Raw genomic sequence first — 9804 nt, 5'->3', positions numbered from 1 at the left:
ATAATTTTAAAGATACTTTTCAAAATCAGTAAAATATTACATGTATATGGAACTTTGAATAGGAAGTGAGATACAGTAGGTTAGTATAGGTTGGAGTGAAATAGTGACACATTCCAAAGTAATTTGGGCAGAGAATAAAAAATATATTCACAGCCTCCCACCCCCCCCCACCCCCACCCCGAGTAGCTGGGGGAAGGTGCAGAAGTGTTGGACTTCCTCACCTGGACTGGTGTTGATGTTGTCACAAACATTGGGACTGGCGGTTTGATGTGCCGAGCCCCCTGTCATGGGACTTGCCCTTTTGAAGCTCTTTACTGCAAAGAGAAGGCTAAACTTGCATATAATTGTGCCCAAGAGTCTCCCCGAGTACCTCTTTGTTGCTCAGATGTGGCCCTCTCTCTCTCTCTAACTGAGCCACCTTGGCAGGTGAACTCACTGCCCTCCCCCCTACATGTGACCCGACTCCCAGGGGTGTAAATCTCCCTGGCAGCACAGGATATGACTCCTGGGGATGAATCTGGACCCGGCATTGTGGGATTCAGAATATCTTCTTGCCCAAAAGGGGGATGCAGAATGAGATGAAATAGTTTCAGTGGCTGAGAGATTCCAATGGAGTTGAGAGGTCACTCTGGTGGACATTCTTATGCACTATATAGATAACACGTCTTAGGTTTTAATGTATTGGAATAGCTAGAGGTAAATACCTGAAACTACCAAACTCCAACCCAGCAGTCTGGACTCCTGAAGATGATTATATAATAATGTAGATTACAAGGGGTGACGGAGTGATTGTGAAAACCTTGTGGATCACACTCCCTTTATCTAGTGTATGGATGGATGAGTAGAAAATGACAAATAGGGTGGGATGGGGGGGATGGTTTGGGTGTTCTTTTTTCACTTTCATTTTTTATTCTTCTTCTGATTCTTTCTGATATAAGGAAAATGTTCAGAAATAGATTGTGGTGATGAACACATAACTGTATGATCGTACTGTGAACAGTTGATTGTATACCATGGATGATTGTATGGTATATGAATATATTTCAATAAAACTGAATTTAAAAATATTACATGTATACACTAAAATTTGTGCATGAAACAAAAGTATCGCATCATGTGGTTTGCACTCTTATTTCACTTTTTAAAATTTGAAACACAAATAAAATTCCAAATGCTCATATCCTTATGCAAAGATTGCTTTTTGGTGAGGGTTTTTACATCTCTTTTCTACATGGCTTTTGTTAAGCAGATAATCTAAAGATTGCTCTTTCTGTTTTCCATTGCTCGAATAATCAGCAATATGTGTTATTTGTGAAAGGGAAATCTCTCCCAAACCAGGCTGTGGGTTTTACACCAGAGACATGTCAGGTTAATAGACTCAAGACATCTATTAAGGAAAGGACTGATGTAAATAAAGTATGATAGTTACTGCAAATACTGGCTTAATAGCCTTGACTCTAATGATACCTGGAGTACTAGAGTTTTAATTTTTGTTTTTTAAGCAGGAAAATTAACAAAAGTATATTTTCTAGGGTAAAATAATACCCCTTAGCAAACTTAAAAAGACAAACTTGTCTACAAACTGCTTTTTAATGTGGAAAATGTAATTTCTTTGGGTAAGAGTCCATTTTTGGATGTCTGCGTTTGCAATATTAGATCCTACATTTGATCAAGGTTTATGAAAAGGGGGTCTCTTAAAATTTAGTAGTGTATTTCTTGAGTACATTAAATTAAACATTTAAAATTTTATGATTTAGAAAACAACAAAACAAAAACCTTTACTTACTGTAATGAAGTTTGCTCTCTTCCAAGCCCATTCCATTTTATTCAAGATTCCTTTGTTAATCCCATTTATTTTGCTTAAGACACCTGGAAACTTTTAAGTGGTCTCCAAGACAGTGAAATAGAAGTTCTTTAGTGCCCATTCACTAGTATGCCAAGGAATAGGAAGGGGTATTTATTCCATTCCCAGTACAGAGTATACCTTGATTTAGGTTGTGTTGGGCTGTAGAGGATTTTGTTTGCCTCAATTCAAAAATGATTATTTGTTTTAATAACTGACATACAGGTCTTATCAGTGAGTAGAGAGATTTATTTCACCTCAGCCTAAACTAACATTTAAGATTGCTGTTTGTGAAGCATTGTGCCAGACACTTCCATGCACATTGTCTAAAGGCATGGATTTTGAAAGTGTTTTGTTACAGCCAACCTGCCCCTCAGAATAGGAACATATGTAGAGAAAGGAGGGTCTGGATATAAGGAAAGGGCTCTGTTCATTAGCAGAGAAATAGTTTAGCAAATAATGAAACAACCCATATGTGCTGGTTTGGATGTATTATGTCCCCCAGAATGCCATGTTCTTTGATGCAATCTTGTGGGAGCAGACATATTAGTGTTGATTGGGTTGGAATCTTTGAATTAGGTTGTTTTCATGGAGATGTGAACCACCCAACTGTGGGTAATACCTTTGATTAGTTTATTTCCATGGACTCCTACATAAAAGCTCAGACAGTAGGAGCTTGCTACTGCAGCTTAAGGAGACATTTTAAGGACAGCTGTTGAAAGCTGACGCTGACATTTTGGAGAAAGCCATTTTGAAACACAACCTGGGAGCAAGCAGATGCCAGCCATGTGCCTTCCCAACTAACACAGGTTTTCCGGAAACCATTGGCCATCCTCCAGTGAAGATATTCAATTGCTGATGCCTTACCTTGGACACTTTATGGCCTTAAGACTGTAACTGTGTAACCAAATAAACCCCATCTATAAAAGCCAATCCATCTCTGGTATTTTGCATTCTGGCAGCATTAGCAAACTAGAACACCATGTTATAGAAGAGATAAGGAAAGCTTGATTTTCATATACTCTTGCTCCCCTTTTATATTTAAACAGAATAGAGTAAAAAATAAATATCATCTATCTCTAACTCTCAGGTTTCACAACATACATGGACTGGAGGAACACATTAAACATATCACAAGGAAGTAAGCAGCCAAACTCAGAATATGGGAGATTCTTCAAGAAAAATGATACTCATTCTTAAAACAAATAGATAAACAAGGGGCATCAGGAGGGAGCTATTGAATGACAGAGACGTATGAGATATAAAAAGCAAGTTAAATATGTGGCTTTTATTTGAATCCTGACTTGAACAAGCCAACAATAAAGAAATACCTTTGGGACAATAAGAGAAATTTGAACTCCAAGTTCTTTCAACTCTTTAAAATACACCGCGCTCTCTTCTACCTCAGGGCCTTTGCACACAGTCACCTCTACTCCACCCATAGTCCTTTGCTCAGTAAATGTCTGCTTATCCTTCCTGTCTCAGTTTCAATGTTGCTTCCTCCAAATGGTCTTCCCTGACCACCTAATCTAATGTAGTCTCCACCGCGACCATTGTCCACACTCAGAGCAAGCTGTTCTTTCTTCACAGCCCCCCATAATTTCTACTTACATAGTTATTTTTGTGTTCACATCTACCTTTCCCATTAGTCAAAAAGTGTCATTGATGCAGAAGCTACAGCCTCTTTTTTACCTTTGCCTTGGGAGCATCCCGTCTGGTATTAAATAAAATTAGTCATTGAATGAATGAGCGAAAACAACTAGAATCCTTGTTTCAAATGTTCTGAGTTTACATACTTGGAGACAAACAGCCAAGCATGAATTTGATTCCCAGCCCTATTTGTTAATTCGGCTTATGTCCTTGACCAAGTCACTTGACTTCTTTGTGCCTGTGCTTACTAACTCTAAAATACCTAACTCTGACAGGTTTTTGAGGATTAAATGAAACAGTGCATGCAAAGTCCCTAGCCCAGTGCTGTGAGTATATCTTCGCATTCAAACTCTAATGTGCAGAGCAAGAGTGGGAAAACTAGTTTTACTTTTCACAAAATACAAGCTAATTATACACATAAGAAGAAAATTGAATAAATGTTTTGCCTGAGTGTGAGGACCCAGGGCCTGGGTCCCAGCCCCCTCCTCCATTACTGAGGTACATGCAGCCGCCTACATGACCAGGCAGCAGGCCCCACCCTCCAGGGGGGGAAGCATTAAAACTTCCCTCCCTAATCACTGTTAGGAACCAAATCTCATGAGATCCTGTTGTAACCAAACCTCCCAGGAAATTCTGTTGTCACAAACCTTTATTGCGGGTAGCTGAGCTTGTACCTCAGCTTGCCAGGCCTGGGCCAGGGGACCTGATCACCCCCTGGGGAGGGTAGTAGGTACGGGCGTGAGTGCCCTCTGCAGCCCCCTCGAGCCTGGGGAGCGAGGTCAAGGCAGCTCCCTTTTCCTCACCCAAAATGTCACGGGCAGGGGAGGCTTGCCGGAGGAAACCGCCTTTCTCCCAACCGCCCTTTCCTCACTTCCCTATCTTGCCCACACACTCCCTTGTGCCAAGGCCACTCCTGCCACCTCCAGCGCGCATGCACCGTGGCCAGAACAACCCCCACCCGCTGCAATGGCTCCTGCGTCCTCTCAGAACCAATCCTAGCCCCTCTTCCTTCAGTATTGCCATTTAAGGCTACTTCACCTCTTTTCCAGCCCTACCCTTCTTACCAGCCTATATAACCTGTGATCACCCCTGAATAAAGCTTCTTTGGCGCATACTCCTACTGGATGAAGAGTGTCTTGTCCTTATCGCCGCCCTCCACACCTTGCACGCCTCCCGCCGAGGACCCGGCCAAGTCCTCCGCCTCCCCCTCGCCTCCGGGAAAGAGCCCCCGCCGCCGGTACCCTTTAAGCAGCCCCGAGAGCTGAGGGCTCAGCTACCGGCCGCCCCTCCCCCCAGAAGCAGTAACCCTGACCGCAACTGGTGCCCCGTGTGAGGAACGTCTCCACACGACAGTTCGGCAGGTCGCCCGCTCGCCCGGACGCCTCTCCAGCTTCCCGTTTCCTCGCCTGCAAGGTAAGGGCCGCCTCTCCTTCGCCGCTTCCAGAGCCGTGTCAGGTTCACTGCTCTGAAGCCGCTCCTCCCTTCCCCCACGCTCTCTTCGTCCTCTTGTATGCGCACTTCTATGACCCCCGTTCCTCCTAACGCTCTCCCTCTTCCCCTCCATTACTTTGCTGTAGTTCTTTGTATCTTTCTTTCCTCATTTGGCACCGTGTGCCTCTTTGCAACCGCCCCCCCCCGACTGCTCCCGTTGCCAAAGGACACTGCTTTCCGCTCTCGCCGTCTCCTTCGGCCTCAAGGCCACGGTTTATCTCATTCTCTCTGCTCGGTAAACAAACCCCCCTCCTCTCCCCTCAGCTATGGGTAATCGTCTATCTACATGCCAGGCACCTCAAGTTCGTGCTCTAGCGGGTCTCCTAGACACGCATCGCTGTAAAGTGTCTGTCCGGCAGCTGCAGATATACTGGGACCTCCTGCTGCCCTTTAACCCATGGCTCACCACTTGCCATCTTTGGGACCCTGTTATTTATGATCGTCTTATTGATCGAGTCACCAACGCCATGGAACATGAGAGCAAGCGCTTCCCTCCCGGCTTGCTCCCCACTCTGATAACCATCCGCTCCTGCCTTCAAGGCTCCCTCCCCCCTGATCGAGGCCCCGTTAAATCCAAAGAGGCCCTATCAACCCAGCCAACAGATTCAGATAGCGATACTAATTCAAATCATGACTCGGACACGGAGTCCTTAGTCGAGCAGATTAACAACGCGCTCGAGGTGACTCCCAAAAAGCAAAATAACACTGCGCCACGCCAAGATGGCGAACTTCCTCCTTCTTCTTCCATCGAGGGGAGGAAATGCTCCGGCGATGACATCAGCCCTAAGCTGGGCCGGAAACCACATACGCTTTACCCCGCCCTTCCACAGGGCGGAGCTAGTCCACCATCTTATGCCTTGGGCCCCGCCCTTTCACAGGGCGGGGCTGGTCTGCCATCTTGTGTCTTAGCCACGCCCACCGCGCCGCCATCTTGCGACGCTTGGGGCCTCCCACTCCCGCCTCCCCCTTCGGCGAGCTCCCCCTCGGAGCTGCTACCGGCAGCTGCCGCCGCTCCTTCCACCCTGCCGACTAACAACCCCTGGCTGCCTTCTGCACCTCAAGGCAATCCTTGGGGCAACGCTCCCCCTACCCCCACTCCCGCGCCAAGCCCTCTGCAAGCGCGTCCTCCTTTCTCTCGTGCTTTTCGCTGTTTTCCTCTTAACCTTGCCCCCACCCCACAGAAACCGCATGACTGGTATCCCATTGACTTAGATACTATCAAGCAGCTTCGCAGGGCCGTCAAGGAGGACGGGTTAGGTAGCCCATATGCTTCCCAAATACTGCAGGATCTCGCCATGAACTATTGCCTTCCCCAAGACTGGGCCTCGCTTGCCCGTTCAATTTTTAACCCCGGTCAGTTTGTTGACTGGCGTGCTCACTTCCAGGCAGAAGCAGCTAAGCAAAGTGAGCAAGACGCAGCCATTGGAGTCTATCATCCCCCCGAAGCCTATTTGGGCACTGGAGCGTTTCTAAATGCGTCTGCTTATATTAATGTCCCTGCCACCTTCTGGACTGTCCTCAGAGGCATCGCCTTACGCGCGTTTGCCAATTGCTCTGCCTGTCGGCCTAATAAATTCACCAAGCTCTTCCAGGAGCCGAGTAAGCCTTTCGCCACCTTTGTCTCCAGAGTCGAAGAAACCTGCGCTCAAAAGGTAAGTGATCCCCAGGCCCAATATTACATGTGCCCATCCTCAAATCCTGGAAAATCGTGCTGTAATTCCCCCAACAAGTACTACTGTGCATACTGGGGGTGTGAAACACTAACCACTAATTGGAAGCCTCCTATTCCTGATCATTACCTTACCCTAAAGTGGGCCCCTACAGGGTGCAAACTCCCTACTGTTAACTGGCTCGGCCAAGAAAGCGAGGGATCCTGCACACATCTTAATCTTACAGTGCAGCTCCCCACTGATCCCTCCTGGTTACTCGGTCAAACTTGGGGCTTCAGAATCTATGAAAAAGAAGTCGACCCAGGATCACTTATTCTCATAAAAAAGGAGGCTGCAAACCAACCAGGCCAAAATACTGCATTAAAAAAGCCCTTTAACATTGGTCCCAATAAAGTCATTAACCCCCTTTTTCCACAGCCTTCCAGCCGCACCTCAGCTGCAAACAACGCATCGCCAACACCACCACCCCAGCTTCCTCTGCCCCCTTCTCGTTATTCCTCTCCCCTCCTCAGCCTCATCCAAGCCGCCTTTGCCTCAGTGAACTCCTCCAACCCCAATTTTACCTCCTCCTGCTGGCTCTGCCTCTCCACCTCTTCCTCACTGTACGAGCCCGTTGCCTCCAACCTCTCCTTTTCAAAAAGCACAAAAGACAGCCCCTCGGAATGCAATTGGAATACCTCTGCCGTCCCTCTGACCTTTCATTCAGTCTCTTATACGGGAAAGTGCGTCCGCCCTCGCTCCAGTAACTCTCCCGACCTCACTGCCTGTGCTAGCTACTCATCTCCCAGCAGCTCGGCAAAATTTCTCATTCCTCATAACTCCTCCCAATGGCTCTGCTCCTCTACAGGACTTACCCCCTGTCTCAGCACGAATATCATCAGTGAATATAAAGAAACTTGCCTCCTAATTGTCTTTATCCCTAGGGTCTTATACCACAGCGAAGAAGACTTCTTCCTCCGTCTGGAAAAAACTGCAGCTCCTGTCCTTCTGCAAAAGCGAGAGCCCATCACCGTCCTCACAATTGCCTCCCTCCTAGGTCTTGCCGGCACTGGCACCGGAATCGCTGCACTAGCCAGTCAAGGCTCCGCCCTAACTCACCTCAGGGCGGCTGTTGACGAGGACATTCGTCACTTACAAAACGCTATTTACCATCTAAAAAATTCTGTCAATTCCCTCTCTGAGGTAGTGCTCCAAAACCGCCGAGGTCTTGACCTTCTCCTCCTCAAAGAGGGAGGCCTCTGCACCGCCCTAGGAGAAGAGTGCTGTGTATATGCCAATTCCACAGGTCTCGTCGAGGACAGTCTGAAAAGGGTCCGAGAAGGACTGGAAAAGCGTAAAAGAGATCGTGAAGCCACCAGTTATTGGTCCAGTTTTTTCACTCCCATCCTCCCATATATCCTTCCTTTTCTTGGCCCCCTATTAATAATTATTCTAGCTCTCATCTTAGGACCCTGCCTCATCCGCAAAATTGTCCAGCTTGTAAGAAAACAAACGGATGCCATTTTTTCCTCGTTCGTGCAAATCCAGTATCAGCGACTCGCCACCTCTGACGCCCCCCACTCCAAGATGACAGCCAACCCTTCGCGACCTCAACGCCACCGGTCAACCCGCCGACCGCGAGGCCCTTCTCAATCACCTGAACATCGCTCTCGCCTCGAGTTCCAGCCTCTCTGAACCCCTGAACTTTAAACCCCTCACCTTCGCCCAGCCCGCTGCAGCAAAGCCATTGTCAAGCGCCCGGGCACCACACCTACACTGAGCTCCAGCCTCACCGAGCCACCGTCAACCCCTTTTTCCCTTCCCTGACCTCCCCCTTCCCTCACCCTTAGCGGGCCTCTCCGGTAAAGCCTCTTCCTCTAATTAGAAAAGAAAGGGGAATTGCGGGTAGCTGAGCTTGTACCTCAGCTTGCCAGGCCTGGGCCAGGGGACCTGATCACCCCCTGGGGAGGGTAGTAGGTACGGGCGTGAGTGCCCTCTGCAGCCCCCCCGAGCCTGGGGAGCGAGGTCAAGGCAGCTCCCTTTTCCTCACCCAAAATGTCACGGGCAGGGGAGGCTTGCTGGAGGAAACCGCCTTTCTCCCAACCGCCCTTTCCTCACTTCCCTATCTTGCCCACACACTCCCTTGTGCCAAGGCCACTCCTGCCACCGCCAGCGCGCATGCACCGTGGCCAGAACAACCCCCGCCCGCTGCAGTGGCTCCTGCGTCCTCTCAGAACCAATCCTAGCCCCTCTTCCTTCAGTATTGCCATTTAAGGCTACTTCACCTCTTTTCCAGCCCTACCCTTCTTACCAGCCTATATAACCTGTGATCACCCCTGAATAAAGCTTCTTTGGCGCATACTCCTACTGGATGAAGAGTGTCTTGTCCTTATCGCCGCCCTCCACACCTTGCACGCCTCCCGCCGAGGACCCGGCCAAGTCCTCCGCCTCCCCCTCGCCTCCGGGAAAGAGCCCCCGCCGCCGGTACCCTTTAAGCAGCCCCGAGAGCTGAGGGCTCAGCTACCGGCCGCCCCTCCCCCCAGAAGCAGTAACCCCGACCGCACTTTATAACCACCACCCCCCGCCCCCCACCTTGGCACTCCTCTCCCTTTCTCTGTGCTGAATGGCAGAACACTGACTTCACTTTCCCCACCTGCCACAACCAGGAGAAATCATCTCCTGTTCTGAAAGTCCCTAATTAAACTCATAGGTAACTCTGTGCCAGGTGTGTTCTTTGGTCTGGGGGCTAATCTGGGTTGGAACACTGAGTTTATCCATTTTAAGTGATTTCTGACATGACCACTTATACGTCATGTAAAGTGTCCAGTCATGGATGGTTCAATAAAGAAAGTAAAGTGCTATTAGCGTATAAATGAATAGAATATATGTAATTTGTCTTATAGTTTCACAGGACCAAGGAAATATGGAGCTAACCAACAGCTGGTAAATTGTCTTCAGATTTAAATGGGGCACAGCCTTGATAAAATGTTCCCAAATTAAAGATGAAAAAGGGAAGTTTCAAATTGCAATTTCATTTCCTTCTTCCTTTCTTTTCTCCTTTCCTTCCCTCTTTCCTTCCTCACTTTTCCTACCTTCTTCCCTCCCACTTCTTCCCTCCCTCCTTCATTCCTTTTTTCCTTCTTACCCTCTTTCTTTCCTCCTCAGTCAAGG

This window comes from Choloepus didactylus, chromosome Y (genome assembly GCF_015220235.1).
Source record: "Choloepus didactylus isolate mChoDid1 chromosome Y, mChoDid1.pri, whole genome shotgun sequence".
Classification (NCBI taxonomy): Eukaryota; Metazoa; Chordata; class Mammalia; order Pilosa; family Megalonychidae; genus Choloepus; species Choloepus didactylus.
This window is presented reverse-complemented; position numbering follows the sequence as displayed.